The following is an 18,666-nucleotide window of genomic DNA, read 5'->3' as shown; positions in this document are numbered from 1 at the left end:
AGAGTCTTTTTACCAGCCACCAACAGTATATTCATTAAATATTTAACTTTTTTCAACCATTCTTGAGGTATATATCCAAAATATATGGTCTTACTCTCTAAGGGTATTTCACACTTAAAGATGTCTTGTAGGGCATTGTGTATCCCCCTCCAATAGTTTTTGATAACAGGGCAGTCCCAAAAAATATGATAATGATTTGCAATTTGATTTCCATAATTTCTCCAGCAAATAGGGAGGTTACTATCATAATGGGATTTCTGAGAGGGTGTAATAAAATACCTTATCAAGCTTTTCCATCCAAATTCCCACCATTTCTGTGAACTGGTACACTTCCATTGATATCTCCATATTGTTGTCCATTCTTCCTCAGATATAATTATCCCTCCTTCCTTCTTCCATTTTGTTTTAATGTATGAAATCGAATGTGTTTTAAGATTTGACAACCCCTTATACATGCTTGAAATGATTCTACCACCATTATCTGTATTATATGCTTTTTTAAATAGCTCTATCAAGCATGTATTTGCCTTGGTTATATTTTTAAATGTCTTATTAACATATTGTCGCATCTGTAAATATCGATAAAAATCTTGTTTTTCTAATAAGTGTTTCTCTTTAAGCATTTCAAAACTGAACAGTGTTCCTTCCTCCTTATGTTGCAAAGAACTGTAATTCCTTTCGCTGTCCAGTCCTTAAATCTAGCATCCAATTTATTTGGTGTAAAATCTGAGTCATGCGCACACCATTTAAGAATTGCAATATCTCCCTCCAGATTATATTCTTTTATAGTAGTTTTCCATATTTTAAAAGTCAATTTCAGCCATGGATTATCAATAGTATTTATGTACCTTTGTAGGTTGTTATCAGCCAAAATTGCTTGTATGGGGATGGGAAGTTCCCGCTCCTCAATGTTTTTCCATCAAGTGTCATATGATGGGTTGCAACAACATATCACAGCTCTCAACTGTGCTGCAAAATAATAATCTCTAAGAGAAGGTAGGCCCCATCCCCCCTTTTCCTTTGCTAATTGCAAAGTTTTGAGACGAACTCTAGGCCTTTTACCCTGCCAAATATACCTTGATAGCATCTTGTTCCATTCATTGAATTAATTTTGATTAATCTCTATTGGTCGGGTCTGAAAGCGATATAACAGTCTGGGCAGTATATTCATTTTAATAGACTTGAACTGAGACTGAAAAAAGGAATCAAGTTCCATCTTGCCACATCTTCCTTAATTTTTTATATAAAGGCTGATAATTACATTCTGATAATTTTGCCAAATCTTTTGGCATAATGATGCCCAAATATTTGAAATACTCTGTGTGCCATGCCCAGGGGTATCGACTTTCAATTTCTCTTGGTGGGCTATAGTAATATGAAAGTAATTGGGTTTTATCTATGTTGATCTTGTATCCTGATAATTGACCATATCAAAGGACTGCATCAATTTAGGTAAAGAGTATGTTGGTTGCCCTAGATAGAGCAAAATGTCATCCGCATAACAAGCCAATTTATGCTCTGTCCCTTTAATAGTAATTCCCCTGATATCTTCATTTTGTCTGATGGATTGAGCTAATGGTTCCAGATATAACGCGAAGAGTAGTGGTGACCATGCACAACCCTGTCTCATGCCCCTTTCTAGGGTAAGACTATTTGATAAATATCTATTGATTTTAATCCTAGCAGTAGGATTGTCATATAGTGTCTGGATAGTTTTAATAATTGTGTCTTGGAAACCAAATCTATGTAAAACTCTGTAAAGAAAATTCCAATTAACTGAATCAAATGCTTTTTCTGTGTCCACGCTTATCACTACTGCTTCAATTTTATTCTTTTGTATATGATCCATAATGTGAAATGTCCTTCTTGTGTTTGGTGCTGTCATATAAAACCTGTCTGATCGTTATGTATCAGTATGGGTAGAAACTCCTCTAATCGTTTGGCCATGATGGAGGTAAATAATCTATAATCTACATTAAGAATGGATATTGGTCTAAATGACCCGCATTCCATTTTATCCTTGCCTTCTTTTGGTATAGCTGAGATTATCGCTTCATTCCAACTGGGTGGCATTTGTGCCTTTTTTAGAGCCCAGTTCAGTGTAGGGAGTAAATCAGAAATTAACTCATTTTTAAATTCTTTGTACCACTCTGCCGTATACCCATCTGATCCTGGTGACTTGCTTAATTTAAGCCTACTAATTGCAGCTTTTAATTCAACTTCAGTTATGTCAGCAGTCATCGTTCTATTTTGTTCTTCGCTTAAAGTGGGTAACTGTAGAGAATTCAAGAAGGTGTCAATTTGGGTTATGCTTCCCCCTGGAACTTTGGAATATAGAGTTTTGTAAAACACTTCAAAAGCTTCTTGAATTTCACTTAGCTTATTTTTTATTATTTTCGTTCTTGGGTCCCTAATTCAATGAATTGCATTTTCTGTTATTTTTTTTTTCAGTTTCCATGCCAGTATTTTCATAGATTTCGATCCACTTTCATAATGTCTCTGTTTCAGAAACATTAAGTTTTTCCTGATTTCTTACATAGCCAAATTATTTATTTCATTCCTAATTCTTTTAATTTCCCCTAATGTATCCTGTGCCAAATTCAATTTGTGTTTTTTCTCTAGCTCCTTCAGCCTATTTTGTAATTCCTCTAATGCTTTATTCCTTATTTTTTTCTTATATGAAGATATCGCTATAATTTTCCCTCTTAAGACTGCCTTCAGAGTGTCCCATAAAATGGGAGGTGAAACCTCTCCATTATCATTAAATTCTAAGTAGAGACCAATTTCTTTTTTTAATTTGTTCCTTGAAGTATGAATCATTGAGTAGACTTGAATTTAGTTTCCAAATAGTATACTTTGGTTGTAGGTCAAAATCAACAGATAAATATAAAGGTGCATGGTCACTTACATCTACTGTCCCAATTTCACAGGTGTTTATTTTGTCTCTGTCTTTTCCAAATGTTATGAAATAGTCTATTCTTGTATATACAGAATGGGGAGCAGAATAATGAGTGTAATCCCTTCTGTCAGGGAAAAAGTCCCTCCATATATCAATTAAACCAATATCCTCAAAAAGTTTATTGACCTTCTTATGTAAAGATTTTGTTTCATAGGTTTTTCTATTGGAAGAGTCTAAGTTTGGTTGTAATTGTAAATTTAAGTCTCCCCCACATATAAGAAGACTTTCTGTTTCCATTACCATATCAGTAATTTTCTGAAAGAAACCAATATCACTTCCCGGGGGTGCATATATATTCAATAGAGTAACTGAATTTCTGTCTATATTCCCCCTTACCAGAATATATCTGCCCTCTTTATCTCCCATTTCAAATACTTTTTCAAAATTTAGCTTACGTGATAAGAATAGCAACTCCTCTCCTGTGTCCTGATTTATATGAGGAGAAAAACGAATTAGTGAAGCCCATTCTCTTTAGTTTTTTATGCTCATTACCACGTAAATGAGTTTCCTGTAAATATACTACATGGGCTTGTTCTTTTCTCATTTTGGATAAAATTCTCTTACGTTTGATTGGATTTAATAGCCCATTTACATTAAAAGAAATGAATTTTACCTTGTCCTTAGCCATCTATATTTATCTGTTCACGTATCATTGAAATTAGAATAAAACTTAATTGATCTACTCCCTGAACAAATAAGAACTAAGAAACACAAATAATAACAAAAATGGCAACGAACGTGTGATTCCAAGGCTGAGGTCTCTAGTAGATGACCCTGCGTTGAGCTAGAGGAAATGTCTAGCTGTGGGGGATTACTCCTCCTACTTGTGAATTGAGGCCCCCCATTGCAATATTCATAAAAGTCAGTGAACAAATCCATTACACAGAAAAGATTTCCCTGTGTACTCCTCCTATATATATATATACACACACACATTACACAATTACACACATATACATATATGCACACACACACACACACACACACACACACACACACACACACACACACACACACACACACACACACACACACACATATATATATATTCTCATTTTGGTGCGGAAAAAGGAGGAAGTGAGTGAATAAAGAATAACAACTAAGTAATATAAAACCCACATTATAATAAGTATGTCTCGAGATAGGTATCTCACCATGTACTTTTGCTTCTCTTTAGCTTCTCAACATTTTTAAAGTTAGCCAAACCTTATGGCTCTTCTGAAGGGGGTGAGGACTGTCTTTGGGAAACTCCCGGTCTCTTCCTGATATATTTCTCTCGGCTTCCTCCTGTCTCCTGCCTTCTCGATTCTTGCACTATTTCCCAAGTGGAGTGGGATAATTCCTCAGCCAGGCTTTCACTCGTTTTGGTCACGCTGACGAGCAACCCTCTGGCCTTCATGTCTGTAGTCGCTTCTTCTACTGTCTGGTACAACTGCGTCCCGTTGTCATAAAACACTCGATGTTTAGCAGGGTATGGAGTTTGAAATCTAATCTTATTTTGCATTAGTACTCTCTTTACTTCGGAGTATTCTTTGTGTTTCTGGAGGACCGCGTGGGGGGTAATCTTGGTTGAAATATATTAATTTATCCTCTAAAAACACTCTCTTTTTACCCCAGGCCCTTCGTAGAATCTCTGCCTTGGTGCTGTACTGAAGGAATTTAATTATTATTCAGCATGGCTTTCTATCCTGGGTAGGTTTTGGGACTAACGTGCGATGGGCTCTTTTGATTTCCAGCTTCATAGCCGGGGGAAGATTCAGCGCATCCCGCAGTAACTTTTGGACAAACTCCATCATAGGCAAGCCCTCCGCTCCTTCGGGAATGTTGTAGATTCTAATATTTTTCCGCAGTGATCTTCCCTCCAGGTTAAACAGTTTACCTTCTTGGTGATGTATTATTTTTATTGTCTTACTCAGTATCTGTTCCACGTTATGAACTCAATCTTCCACCTTCTCAATTCGAGTCTCTGCCACCGCTATTTTTTGATTAACGCTGGCGAGCTCTGCCTTAATATCATGGAGCTGCTGCTTTATATCTTTCTGGACCTCAATTATTTCTTTCAGGATTTCGAAGACATTCGCTGCTTCGCCTGAACGAGGCCCAGCAGCCGCCCTGCGAGCACGCAGTCGGGTTGGAGAGCCGCTCGCTGCACTCCTCTCGGACTCAGGCTCCACAGAGTTGCTTTTTTTATTTCCATTTCTTCTCCCCATTCTTGCCCCTCTTTTCAGTTCAAATATTTTTTGAAAAAAATATTATATTTGATGGGTTTACGGGGCTTAATACTCGTTTTTCCGTAGGAGCTAGTGACTTAAGCTGCCAATCTCGACGATGACATCATCGGAAACCAGATATAATAGGGCTTAAAAGAAAAAATTTATTCAAACCAAAAGATTTATGAAATTGAAACCATATTTGTAATGTATATTTAATTATTGGATTAACCATTTGTTTACTCAATTTAGAAAGGGCAAAGGGAAACGAGGTCCCTAAGATAGAAACCAGTGAAAACCCTTGTACAGATTTACATTCAAGGTTTACCCATTGTGGACTTTGAATTACATCCAAGTCCTGTGTCCAAAATATTAAATATCTAATATTAATTGCCCAGTAATAAAATCTTAAATTTGGCAATGCCAAACCATCATCCTTTTTAGACTTCTCTAAATATTTTTTACTTAACCGAGGATTTTTATTCTGCCATATATATGAAGAAATTTTAGAGTCAATGATATCGAAAAAGGATTTAGAAATAAAAATAGGTAGCGCTTGAAATAAATATAAATATTTAGGTAAAGTAAACATCTTAATAGCATTGATTTGACCAATCAGTGATAAAGACAATGGAGATCATTTAGTAAACAATTGCTTAACCTGATTAACTAAAGGTAAAAAAAATTAACCTTGAATAAATCCTTATGCTTCTTAGTAATTTTAACATCCAAATAAGTAAAATTGTCTGTGACCAATTTAAATGGTAAATGTTTATAAATTGGAATTTGCATGTTTAATGGAAATAGTTCACTCTTATTAAGATTCAGTTTGTAGCCGGAAAAGCTACTAAACTGAGCAAGGAGAGATAAAACTGCAGGAATAGATTTATCAGGATTGGAACTATATAGCAACAAATCATCTGCATATAGTGATAGCTTGTATGTCCCATTCCCACAGATAATACCAAAAATGTTGGGTGAATCATGAATTGCAGTTGCTAAAGGTTCCAAAGCAATATCAAATAATAAAGGGCTAAGAGGACAGCCTTGCCTCGTACCACGAAACAACCGAAAAAAAAAATCTTTGATTATTGGTAAATACCGAAGCCAAAGGGGTATAGTATATCAATTTAATCCAAGATATAAATTTCAGACTAAAATTTGAATTCTCAAGCGTACTAACTAAATTTGGCCATTCAACTCTATCAAACGCTTTCTTGGCGTTCAGTGAGATGACACACTCTTGAATTCTAGGTGAAGGAGTATAAAATATATTAATTCATTTCCTAATATTAAAAGATGAATAACAATTTTAAATAAATCCATTCTGATCAACAGAGATAATTTGAGGTAATATATTCTCCAATATGGTTGCCAAAATTTTTAGAAAAAATCTTGGAGTCCACATTCAGCAAGGACATGGGCCTATACGATGCACATTCAATAGGGTCTTTATCTTTTTTAAGAATCAGGGAAATAGAGGCCTCGTAAAAAGATTGTGGTAGTTTACCTATGGTTAATGCCTCCTTAAAAATTTTACATAACCAAGGAGAGAGTATAGTAGAAAAGGACTTAAAAAATTCTGCCGTCTGGACCAGGTGCTTTATCTGAATTCATCAAAAAATAGCCTCTTTTATTTCTTCTTCCATAATGGATGTATCTAATGTTAAACTTTCATTGGATGATAAGTTCAGAATATTCAGTTTCCTTAAAAATTTGTGCATTATAGTAGGGCCATCAGGAGATTCTGATTGATATAAAGAATTGTAAAATTCTTGGAAAGATTTATTTATCTCATCATGATCAACTGTCATGGTACCATCTCATTTACAAATCTTGATAATCTGGCATTTGGCTGAAGCAATTTTCAATTGATTAACCGGTAATTTACCAGATTTATCACCATGAATATAAAACTGGGTCCTAGTTTTACTTAATTGATTTTCTATCAAAGAGGTTAATAATAGACTATGCTCCATTTGAAGTTTGACTCTCTTTTTATAAAGCTCCTTACTAGGAGTCATAGAATATTTCTTACCAATTTCTTTAATCTTGTTGACCAGCATAAGTATTTCACTATTGATTCGTTTTTTCACTTCAGCAGAATATGAAATAATTTGTCCACGAATATATGCTTTAAAAGTGTTCCATAATATCCCTTTGCAAATTTCTTCTTTGATGTTTGTTGAAAAGAAAAAATCAATCTGTTGTCTAATAAAATTGATGAAGCCTGAGTCCTGAAGTGGAGTAGAATTGAACCGCCATTGTCTAGCACTAGAAAATGTATCCATTATCTTCATACATAGTTTCAAGGGAGCATGGTCAGAGATGACAATGGAATCATAGTTACAGTCATTAATGGATGAAATTAAACGATAATAAAGAAATAGTCAATTCTAGAATAATTATGATATACATGAGAAAAGAATGAAAATTCTTTATCCTTAGGATGTAGAAATCTCCAAATTTCTAAAACTCAAGAATCAACCATAAAGGAGTTGATAAAAGAAACCAAGTTGTTCGGGAGTGCCTGGTTAGATGTAAATCTATCCATTGAGGGATTTAAACAACAGTTAAAATCCCCACCCACTATCAACATATAATTATTTAAATTTGGAAGGGATGTAAATAATTGCTTAAAAATTCAGGACAATCAACATTTGGGGCATAAACATTAATTATAACAACTTTTTTGTTAAAAAATAAGCCAGTAATTATCAAAAATCTAGCAGTCGGATCTGAAATTGTGTCAATGAAAAAATGAGGTTGAAGAATCTATAAAAATAGAAACTCCTTTCACTTTAGCTTGAGAATTCGAATGGTACTATTGTCCTAAGAAACATTGATTATCCTCTTTCCTGACATGAGTTTCTTGTACAAAGATAATATTAGCATTCATTCTATGGAATACTTTAAATTTTTAAATACTTGAAATCTTTCTGTTTAATCAGATGGTTTAAATCACTTGTATTCCAAGAAATTAATAATCTTATCCATGTTACTAATATCTACCATATAGTACATAAAAGGTTAACCAGAATACAAGCTCATGAACCCGGAAGAGGAAAAAAGGTTCAAAGCGGAACCGAAACTTATGACACTTTGGACATTTTTGTAGTCTCCAGTCAGCCCAGTTAGAAAAATCTAAGCAAAAAGTAAAAATAAAAATACCCCCTCCCCCACCGCAAAAGCCCTAAAATAAGCCAAAGAACCACCAGAAAACAAACTAACACTAAATTTAACCTCATCTCTCAAGAAGGCTGCCCAAAAGATATATGATTAAAAGAAAACCACCCATATTCAAAAAGAGATTACTGTTAAAAAAAGGCTACAATGGTTAATAATAGTAAAAAAAAAGGACGAAAAGCTTAAAGCATAAAACAGGGTACCATTGTACTAATATTTTGAAAAAAAAACAAGTGCCAAATCGTGTTGTTAGTTGTTTTCAAACACAACCAAATGAAAATGACGTATCAAAAAAGTAAGGTCTCATGGGAAGAAGAAACTGGAACGACATCTTGAAAAAAAAACTGAATATTTCCCCATAAAAATTATAGAGAAACAAATAGTCAAACCTCAAATTCTTTAGTTAATTACTTTCAAAATCAAATGATTAATAATAAAGAGAGCAAAATCACAGGAAAAGAAAAAGGGCGTTTACAAGAAATACCCACACTACCAATCGAAAACCAAGACCCTGAAATTATGATCAAGGTCTATAAGCTAATTATTAGTTTAAAATCAGAAAAATAAGAACAAATGATGAAAAATACAATACATTGATTAGTCCGGAACAGCATGCTGCTCGTTGAGGAAATTTTGGGCTATAATTGGAGATTTAAACAATTGGTGAGAGTTATCGGGAAGGACAACTCTCAAATACACTGGAAACACCAAGACCCGTTCGAAAACTTTTCGATGAAGCTCTGACAGCACAGATCCAAAAGACATTCACTCCCTCAAAACTTCAGGACCAAAATCTTCAACGATGCAAAACTTGAGACCTTGAAAGCTGAACACATCCTTCTGCCCAGCAAGTCGGACCAGACGATCATCCCCAGGAGGTCCGATCATTCGCTGGTTCTGTCTCTGAGATCGATAATTTTGGATTTGTAACGCTCCAACACTTGAGCATGAAGACAACCATTGTTCCGAAGTTTCAGCCTCATGATCTCCCCGACAAGCTCTAAAATTCTTGTTTGTTGTTGTTCAAATTCATGTCTACACGATTTGATACTGTCTTCAACTGTCTTTAAAATTCCTTCAAGTGAGGAGAATTTTTGGCTGAGTTTTGCATCAAGATTTGCATCTAGTTTCTCAACTAGTTTCTCATGTAGAAGCTTCGAAATTGCATCCAGAGTTAGAGGGACTTGCTTAGATGGTGATTTAGCGTCACCATCGCTCTTGCCATTGCCGTTAGAATCTTTCCTATCTTTAGTTTCAAATGCTGTAGTATACATTTCCAGCAAACTAAAATCAAGGCTCAAAGAATATATCTGCAATATATACCCCTTTAGTATAGGTATTTAAGAAATTTAAGGGTGATTACGGGTAAAAAAAAATCTCGACCGTCCCTTTGCCAGTATCAAACTGAAATCTCGACCGTCCCTTTGCCAGACTCAACTGAAATCTCGACCGTCCCTTTGCCAGTCTCAAACTTAAATCTCGACCGTCCCTTTGCCAGTCTCGAACTGAATTCTAGACCGTCCCTTTGCCAGTCTCAAACTGAAATCTCGACCGTCCCTTTGCCAGTCCGGAAATGAAATCTGGTCCATCCCTTTGCCAGTCTCAAACTGAAATCTGGACCGTCCCTTTCCCAGACTCAAACTGCAATCTCGACCGTCCCTTTGCCAGACTCAACTAAAATCTCAACCATCCCTTTGCCAGTCTCAAACTGAAATCTGGACCGTCCCGTTGTCAGTCTCTAACTGAAATCTCAACCATCCCTTTGCAAGTATCAAACTGAAATCTCGACCATCACTTTGCCAGTCTCAACTGAAAACTCAAAAATCCCTTTGCCAGTCTCAAACTGAAATCTAGACCGTCCCTTTGCCAGTCTCAACCTTAAATCTCAAACATCCCTTTGCCAGTCTCAACTGAAATCTGGACCGTCCCTTTGCCAGTCTCAAACTGAAATCTGGACCGTCCCTTTGCCAGTCTCAACCTTAAATCTCAAACATCTCTTTGCCAGTCTCAACATTAAATCTCGACCATCCCTTTGTCAGACTCAACCTTAAATCTCGACCGTCCCTTTGTCAGACTCAACCTTAAATCTCAAACATCCCTTTGCCAGTCTCAACATTAAATCTCGACCGTCCCTTTGTCAGACTCAACCTTAAATCTTGACCGTCCCTTTGCCAGTCTCAAACTGAAATCTCGACCGTCCCTTTGCCAGTCTCAAACTGAAATCTCGACCGTCCCTTTGCCAGTCTCAACTGAAATCTCGACCGTCCCTTTGCCAGTCTCAACTGAATTCTAGACCGTCCCTTTGCCAGTCTCAAACTGAAATCCGGACCGTCCCGTTGCCAGTCTCAAACTGAAATCTCGACCACCCCTTTGCCAGTCTCAAACTGAAATCTCGACCACCCCTTTCCCAGACTCAAACTGAAATCTCGACCGTCCCTTTGCCAGTCTCAACTGAATTCTAGACCGTCCCTTTGCCAGTCTCAAACTGAAATCTCGACCGTCCCTTTGCCAGTCTCAACTGAAACCTCGACCGTCCCTTTGCCAGTCTCAAACTGAAATCTCAACCGTCCCTTTGCCAGTCTCAAACTGAAATCTCGACCGTCCCTTTGCCAGTCTCAACTGAAATCTCGACCGTCCCTTTGCCAGTCTCAACTGAATTCTAGACCGTCCCTTTGCCAGTCTCAAACTGAAATCCGGACCGTCCCGTTGCCAGTATCAAACTGAAATCTCGACCACCCCTTTGCCAGACTCAAACTGAAATCTCGACCATCCCTTTCCCAGTCTCAACTGAATTCTAGACCGTCCCTTTGCCAGTCTGGAAATGAAATCTGGTCCATCCCTTTGCCAGTCTCAAACTGAAATCTGGACCGTCCCTTTGCCAGTCTCAAACTGAAATCTCGACCGTCCCTTTGCCAGACTCAACTGAAGTCTGGATCATCCCTTTGCCAGTCTCAAACTGAAATAGACAATAGACAATAGACAATAGGTGCAGAAGTAGACCATTCGGCCCCTCGAGTCTGCACCGCCATTCTGAGATCATGGCTGATCATGCACTATCAATACCCAGTCCCTGCCTTGTCCCCATATCCCTTGATTCCCCTATCCATCAGATATCTATCTAGCTCCTTCTTGAAAGCATCCAGAGAATAGGCCTCCACCGTCTTCTGAGGTAGTGCATTCCACACCTGCACAACTCTCTGGGAGAAGAAGCTCTTCCTCAACTCTGTTTTAAATAACTGACCTCTTATTCTCAATCCATGCCCTCTGGTACTGGACTCTCCCAACATCTGGAACATATTTCCTGCCTCAGTCCTATCAAATCCTTTAATTATCTTAAATGTTTCAATCAGATCCCCTCTCAATCTCCTCAATTCCAGCGTGTACAAGCCCAATCTCTCCAATCTCTCTGCGTAAGACAGCCCTGCCATCCCAGGAATCAACCTAGTGAATCTACGCTGCACTTCCTCAACTGCCAGAATGTCCTTCCTTAAACCTGGAGACCAAAACTGTACACAATATTCCAGGTGTGGTCTCACCAGGGCCCTGTACAATTGCAAAAGGACATCCTTGCTCTTGTATTCAATTCCCCTTGTAACAAAGCCCAACATTCCATTTGCCCTCTTCACTGCCTGTTGCACTTGCTCATTCACCTTCATTGACTGGTGAACTAGGACTCCTAGGTCTCTGCATTTCTCCCTTACCTAACTCTACACTGTTCAGACAATACTCTGCCCTCTTGTTCCTGCTTCCAAAGTGGAGAACTTCACATTTATTCACATTGAATGACATCTGCCAAGTATCTGCCCACTCACCCAGCCTATCCAAGTCTCCCTGTATTCTCCTAACGTCCTCTTCGCATGTCACACTGCCACCCAGTTTAGTATCGTCAGCAAACTTGCTGATATAGTTTTCAATGCCCTCATCTAAATCATTGACATAAATCGTAAAGAGCTGTGGTCCCAATACAGAGCCCTGTGGTACCCCACTAGTCACCTCCAGCCAGTTTGAGAAACACCCATTCACTGCTACCCTTTGCTTTCTATCTGCCAACCAGTTTTCTATCCATGTTGAAACCCTGCCCCCAATGCCATGAGCTCTGATTTTACTCACCAATCTCCTATGTGGCACCTTATCGAATGCCTTCTGAAAATCTAGGTATACAACATCCACTGGCTTACCCTCGTCTAACATCCTTGTTACACGCTCAAAAAACTCCAACAGATTAGTTAAGCATGATTTGCCCTTGGTAAATCCATGCTGGCTCGGCCTAATCCTATTTCTGCCATCTAGATGTGCCACTATTTCGTCCTTAATAATGGACTCAAGCATCTTCCCCACGACTGACGTTAGGCTAACAGGGCGATAGTTCTCCGTTTTCTCCTTCCCTCCCTTCTTGAAAAGTGGGATAACATTAGCCACTCTCCAACCTTCAGGAACTGATCCTGAATCTAAGGAACATTGGAAAATGATTACCAATGCATCCGCAATTTCCTGAGCCACCTCTTTTAGGACCCTCGGATGCAGACCATCTGGACCCGGGGATTTATTAGCCTTCAGTCCTACCAGTCTACTCATCACAGTTTCTTTCCTAATGTCAATCTGAAATCTCAACCTTCCCTTTGCCAGTCTCCAACTGAAATCTGGACCTTCCCTTTGCCAGTCTCAACTGAAATCTGGACCGTCCCTTTGCCAGTCTCAACTGAAATCTCAACCATCCCTTTGCCAGTCTCAACTGAAATCTGGTCCATCCCTTTGCCAGTCTCAAACTGAAATCTGGACTGTCCCTTTCCCAGACTCAAACTGCAATCACGACCATCCCTTTGTCAGTCTCAAACTGAAAACTCAACCATCCCTTTGCCAGTATCAAACTGAAATCTGGACCGTCCATTTGCCAGTCTCAAACTGAAATCTCGACCATCCCTTTGCCAGTCTCAAACTGAAATCAGGACCATCTCATTGCCAGTCTCAAATGAAAGCTCGACCATCACTTTGCCAGTCTCAAACTGAAATCTGGACCGTCTTTTGCCAGTCTCAAACTGAAATCTGGTCCATCCCTTTGCCAGTCTCAAACTGAAATCTCGACCATCCCTTTGCCAGTCTCAAACTGAAATCTGGACTGTCCCTTTCCAAGACTCAAACTGCAATCACGACCATCCCTTTGTCAGTCTCAAACTGAAATCTGGAGCGTCCCTTTGCCAGTCTCATACTGAAATCTCAATCGTCCCTTTGCCAGACTCAACTGAAGTCTGGATCATCCCTTTGCGAGTCTCAAACTGAAATCTGGACCGTCCCTTTGCCAGTCTCAAACTGAAATCTGCACCGTCCGTTCGCCAGTCTCAACTGAACTCTCAACCATCCCTCTGCCAGTCTCAAACTGAAATCTGGACCATTCCTTTGCCAGTCTCAACTGAAATCTCGACCATCCCTTTGCCAGTTTCAAAACTGAAATCTGGTCCATCCCTTTGCCAGTCTCAAACTGAAATCTGGACCGTCCCTTTGCCAGTCTCAAACTGAAATCTGGTGCATCCCTTTGCCAGTCTCAAACTGAAATCTCGACCATCCCTTTGCCAGTTTCAAACTGAAATCTGGTCCATCCCTTTGCCAGTCTCAAACTGAAATCTGGACCGTCCCTTTGCGAGTCTCAAACTGAAATCTGGTCCATCACTTTGCCAGTCTCAAACTGAAATCTGGACCGTCCATTTGCCAGTCTCAAACTGAAATCTCGACCGTCCCTTTGCCAGACTCAACTGAAATCTGGATCATCCCTTTGCCAGTCTCAAACTGAAATCTCAACCATCCCTTTGCCAGTCTCAAACTGAAATCTGGACCGTCCCTTTGCCAGTCTCAACTGAAATCTCAACCATCCCTTTGCCAGTCTCAACTGAAATCTGGTCCATCCCTTTGCCAGTCTCAAACTGAAATTTCAACCATCCCTTTGCCAGTCTCAACTGAAATCTCAAAAATCACTTTCACAGTCTCAAACTGAAATCTGTACCATCCCTTTGCCAGTCTCAAACTGAAATCTCGACCATCCCTTCGCCCATCTCAAACTGAAATCTCGACCGTCCCTTTGTCAGTCTCAAACTGAAATCTCGACCATCCCTTTGCCAGAATCAAACTGAAATCTGTAACATCCCTTTGCCCGTCTCAAACTGAAATCTCGACCGTCCGTTTGCCAGTCTCAACTGAAATCTGCACCAGCCCTTTGCCAGTCTCAGACTGAAATCTGGACCATCCCGTTGCCAGTCTCAAACTGAAATCTCAACCATCCCTTTGCCAGTATCAAACTGAAATCTGCAACATCCCTTTGCCCGTCTCAAACTGAAATCTGGACCGTCCGTTTGCCAGTCTCAACCTTAAATCTCGAATGTCCCTTTGCCAGTCTCAACTGAAAACTCAAAAATCCCTTTGCCAGTCTCAAACTGAAATCTGGAATGTCCCTTTCCCAGACTCAAACTGCAATCACGACCATCCCTTTGTCAGTCTCAAACTGAAATCTCAACCGTCCCTTTGCCAGACTCAACTGAAGTCTGGATCATCCCTTTGCCAGTCTCAAACTGAAATCTGCACCGTCCCTTTGCCAGTCTCATACTGAAATCTCAACCGTCCCTTTGCAAGACTCAACTGAAGTCTGGATCATCCCTTTGCCAGTCTCAACTGAAATCTGGACCGTCCCTTTGCCAGTCTCAACCTTAAATCTCAACCATCCCTTTGCCCGTCTCAAACTGAAATCTGAACCGTCCTTTTGCCAGTCTCAAACTGAAATCTCGACGGTCCCATTGCCAGACTCAACTGAAATCTCAAAAATCACTTTGCCAGTCTCAAACTGAAATCTGGACCATCCCTTTGCCAGTCTCAAACTGAAATCTCGACCATCGCTTTGCCAGTCTCGAACTGAAATCTCGACCATCTCCTTGCCAGTCTCAAACTGTAATCTGGACCGTCCCTTTGCAGTCTCAAACTGAAAGCTGGACCGTCTCTTTGCAGTCTCAAACTGAAACCTTGACCATCCCTTCGCCCATCTCAAACTGAAATCTCAACCATCCCTTTGCCAGTCTCAAACTGAAATCTGGACCGTCCCTTTGCCAGTCTCAAACAGAAATCTCAACCGTCCCTTTGCCAGTCTCAAACTGAAATATCAACCATCCCTTTGCCAGTCTCAAACTGAAATCTCGTCCATCCCTTTGCCAGTCTCAAACTGAAATCTCGTCCCACCATTTGCCAGTCTCAAACTGAAATCTCGTCCATCCCTTTGCCAGTCTCAAAATGAAATCTGGACCATCCCTTTGCCAGTCTCAACTGAAATCTGGACCATTCCTCTGCCAGTCTCAAGCTGAAATCTCGACCATCCCTTTGCCAGTCTCACACAGAAATCTGGACCGTTCCGTTGTCAGTCTCAAACTGAAATCTCAACCATCCCTTTGCCAGTATCAAACTGAAATCTGGAACGTCCCTTTGCCCGTCTCAAACTAAAATCTGGACCATCACTTTGCCAGTCTCAAATGAAATCTGGACCATTCCTCTGCCAGTCTCAAGCTGAAATCTCGACCATCCCTTTGCCAGTCTCAAACTGAAAGATCGACCATCCCTTTGTCAGTCTCAAACTGAAATCTGGACCGTCCCTTTGCCAGTCTCAACCATAAATCTCAAACATCCCGTTGCCGGACTCAACCTCAAATCTCCACCGTCTCTTTGCCAGTCTCAACCATAAATCTCGACCGTCCCTTTGCCAGACTCAACCTTAAATCTCCACCGTCCGTTTGCCAGTCTCAACTGAATTCTAGACCGTCCCTTTGCCAGTCTGGAAATGAAATCTGGACCGTCCCTTTGCCAGTCTCAACCATAAATCTCAAACATCCCGTTGCCGGTCTCAACCTCAAATCTCCACCGTCTCTTTGCCAGTCTCAACCATAAATCTCGACCGTCCCTTTGCCAGACTCAACCTTAAATCTCCATCGTCCCTTTGCCAGTCTCAACCATAAATCTCGACCGTCCCTTTGCCAGACTGAACCTTAAATCTCCACCGTCTCTTTGCCAGTCTCAACTGAATTCTAGACCGTCCCTTTGCCAGTCTGGAAATGAAATGTGGTCCATCCCTTTGCCAGTTTCAAACTGAAATCTGGACCGTCCCTTTGCCAGACACAAACTGAAATCCGGACCGTCCCTTTGCCAGTTTCAAACTGAAATCTGGACCGTCCATTTGCCAGTCTCAAACTGAAATCTCGACCATCCCTTTGCCAGTTTCAAACTGAAATCTGGTCCATCCCTTTGCCAGTTTCAAACTGAAATCTCGACCATCCCTTTGCCAGTCTCAAACTGAAATCTCGACCATCCCTTTGCCAGTTTCAAACTGAAATCTGGTCCATCCCTTTGCCAGTCTCAAACTGAATTCTGGACCGTCCCTTTGCCAGTCTCAAACTGAAATCTGGTCCATCCCTTTGCCAGTCTCAAACTGAAATCTCGACCATCCCTTTGCCAGTCTCAAACTGTAATCTGGACCGTCCATTTGCCAGACTCAACTGAAATCTGGATCATCCCTTTGCCAGTCTCAAACTGAAATCTCAACCATCCCTTTGCCAGTCTCAAACTGAAATCTCGACCATCCCTTTGCCAGTCTCAAACTGAAATCTGGTCCATCCCTTTGCCAGTCTCAAACTGAAATCTGGACCGTCCCATTGCCAGTCTCAAACTGAAATCTCGACCATCCCTTTGCCAGTCTCAAACTGAAATCTTGCATATCCCTTTGCCCGTCTCAAACTGAAATCTCGTCCATCCCTTTGCCCGTCTCCAGATGAAATCTCGACCGTCCATTGCCAGTCTCAAACTGAAATCTCGACAATTCCTTTGCCAGTCTCAACTGAAGTCTCAAAAATCACTTTCACAGTCTCAAACTGAAATCTGTACCATCCCTTTGCCAGTCTCAAACTGAAATCTCGACCATCCCTTCGCCCATCTCAAACTGAAATCTCGACCGTCTCTTTGCCAGTCTCAAACTGAAATCTCGACCATCCCTTCGCCCATCTCAAACTGAAATCTCGACCGTCTCTTTGCCAGTCTCAAACTGAAATCTCGACCATCCCTTTGCCAGTCTCAAACTGAAATCTGTACCATTCCTTTGCCAGTCTCAAACTGAAATCTCGACCATCCCTTCGCCCGTCTCAAACTGAAATCTCAACCGTACCTTTGCCAGCCTCAAACTGAAATCTGGACCGTCCCTTTGCCAGTCTCAACTGAAATCTCAACCGTCCCTTTGCCAGCCTCAAACTGAAATCTGGACCATCCCTTTGCAAGTCTCAACTGAAATCTCAAGCATGCCTTTGCCAGTCTCAGACTGAAATCTGGACCATCCCATTGCCAGTCTCAAACTGAAATCTGCAACATCCCTTTGCCCATCTCAAACTGAAATCTGGACCATCCGTTTGCCAGTCTCAACCTTAAATCTCGAAAGTCCCTTTGCCAGTCTCAACTGAAAACTCAAAAATCCCTTTGCCAGTCTCAAACTGAAATCTGGACCATCCCTTTGCCAGTCTCAAACTGAAAGATCGACCATCCCTTTGCCAGTCTCAAACTGAAATCTGGACCGTCCCTTTGCCAGTCTCAACCTTAAATCTCAAACATCCCTTTGCCAGTCTCAACTGAAATCTGGTCCATCCATTTGCCAGTCTCAAACTGAAATCTGGACTGTCCCTTTCCAAGACTCAAATTGCAGTCATGACCATCCCTTTCTCAGTCTCAAACTGAAATCTGGACCGTCCCTTTGCCAGTCTCAAACTGAAATCTCGACCGTCCCTTCGCCCATCTCAAACTGAAATCTCGACCGTCTCTTTGCCAGTCTCAAACTGAAATCTCGACCGTCCCTTTGCCAGTCTCAAACTGAAATCTCGACCATCCCTTTGCCAGTCTCAGACTGAAATCTTGTCCATCCCTTTGCCAGTATCAAACTGAAATCTGCAACATCCCTTTGCCCGTCTCAAACTGAAATCTCGACCGTCCGTTTGCCAGTATCAAACTGAAATCTGCAACATCCCTTTGTCCGTCTCAAACTGAAATCTGGACCGTCCCTTTGCCAGTCTCAACTGACATCTGCACCATCCCTTTGCCAGTCTCAGACTGAAATCTGGACCAAACCGTTGCCAGTCTCAAACTGAAATCTCAACCATCCCTTTGCCAGTATCAAACTGAAATCTGCAACATCCCTTTGCCCGTCTCAAACTGAAATCTGGACCATCCGTTTGCCAGTCTCAACCTTAAATCTCGAAAATCCTTTTGCCAGTCTCAACTGAAAACTCAAAAATCCCTTTGCCAGTCTCA

The sequence above is a fragment of the Hypanus sabinus genome, chromosome 19 (genome assembly GCF_030144855.1).
Source record: "Hypanus sabinus isolate sHypSab1 chromosome 19, sHypSab1.hap1, whole genome shotgun sequence".
Classification (NCBI taxonomy): domain Eukaryota; kingdom Metazoa; phylum Chordata; class Chondrichthyes; order Myliobatiformes; family Dasyatidae; genus Hypanus; species Hypanus sabinus.
Note: the sequence above shows the minus strand (reverse complement) of the source record.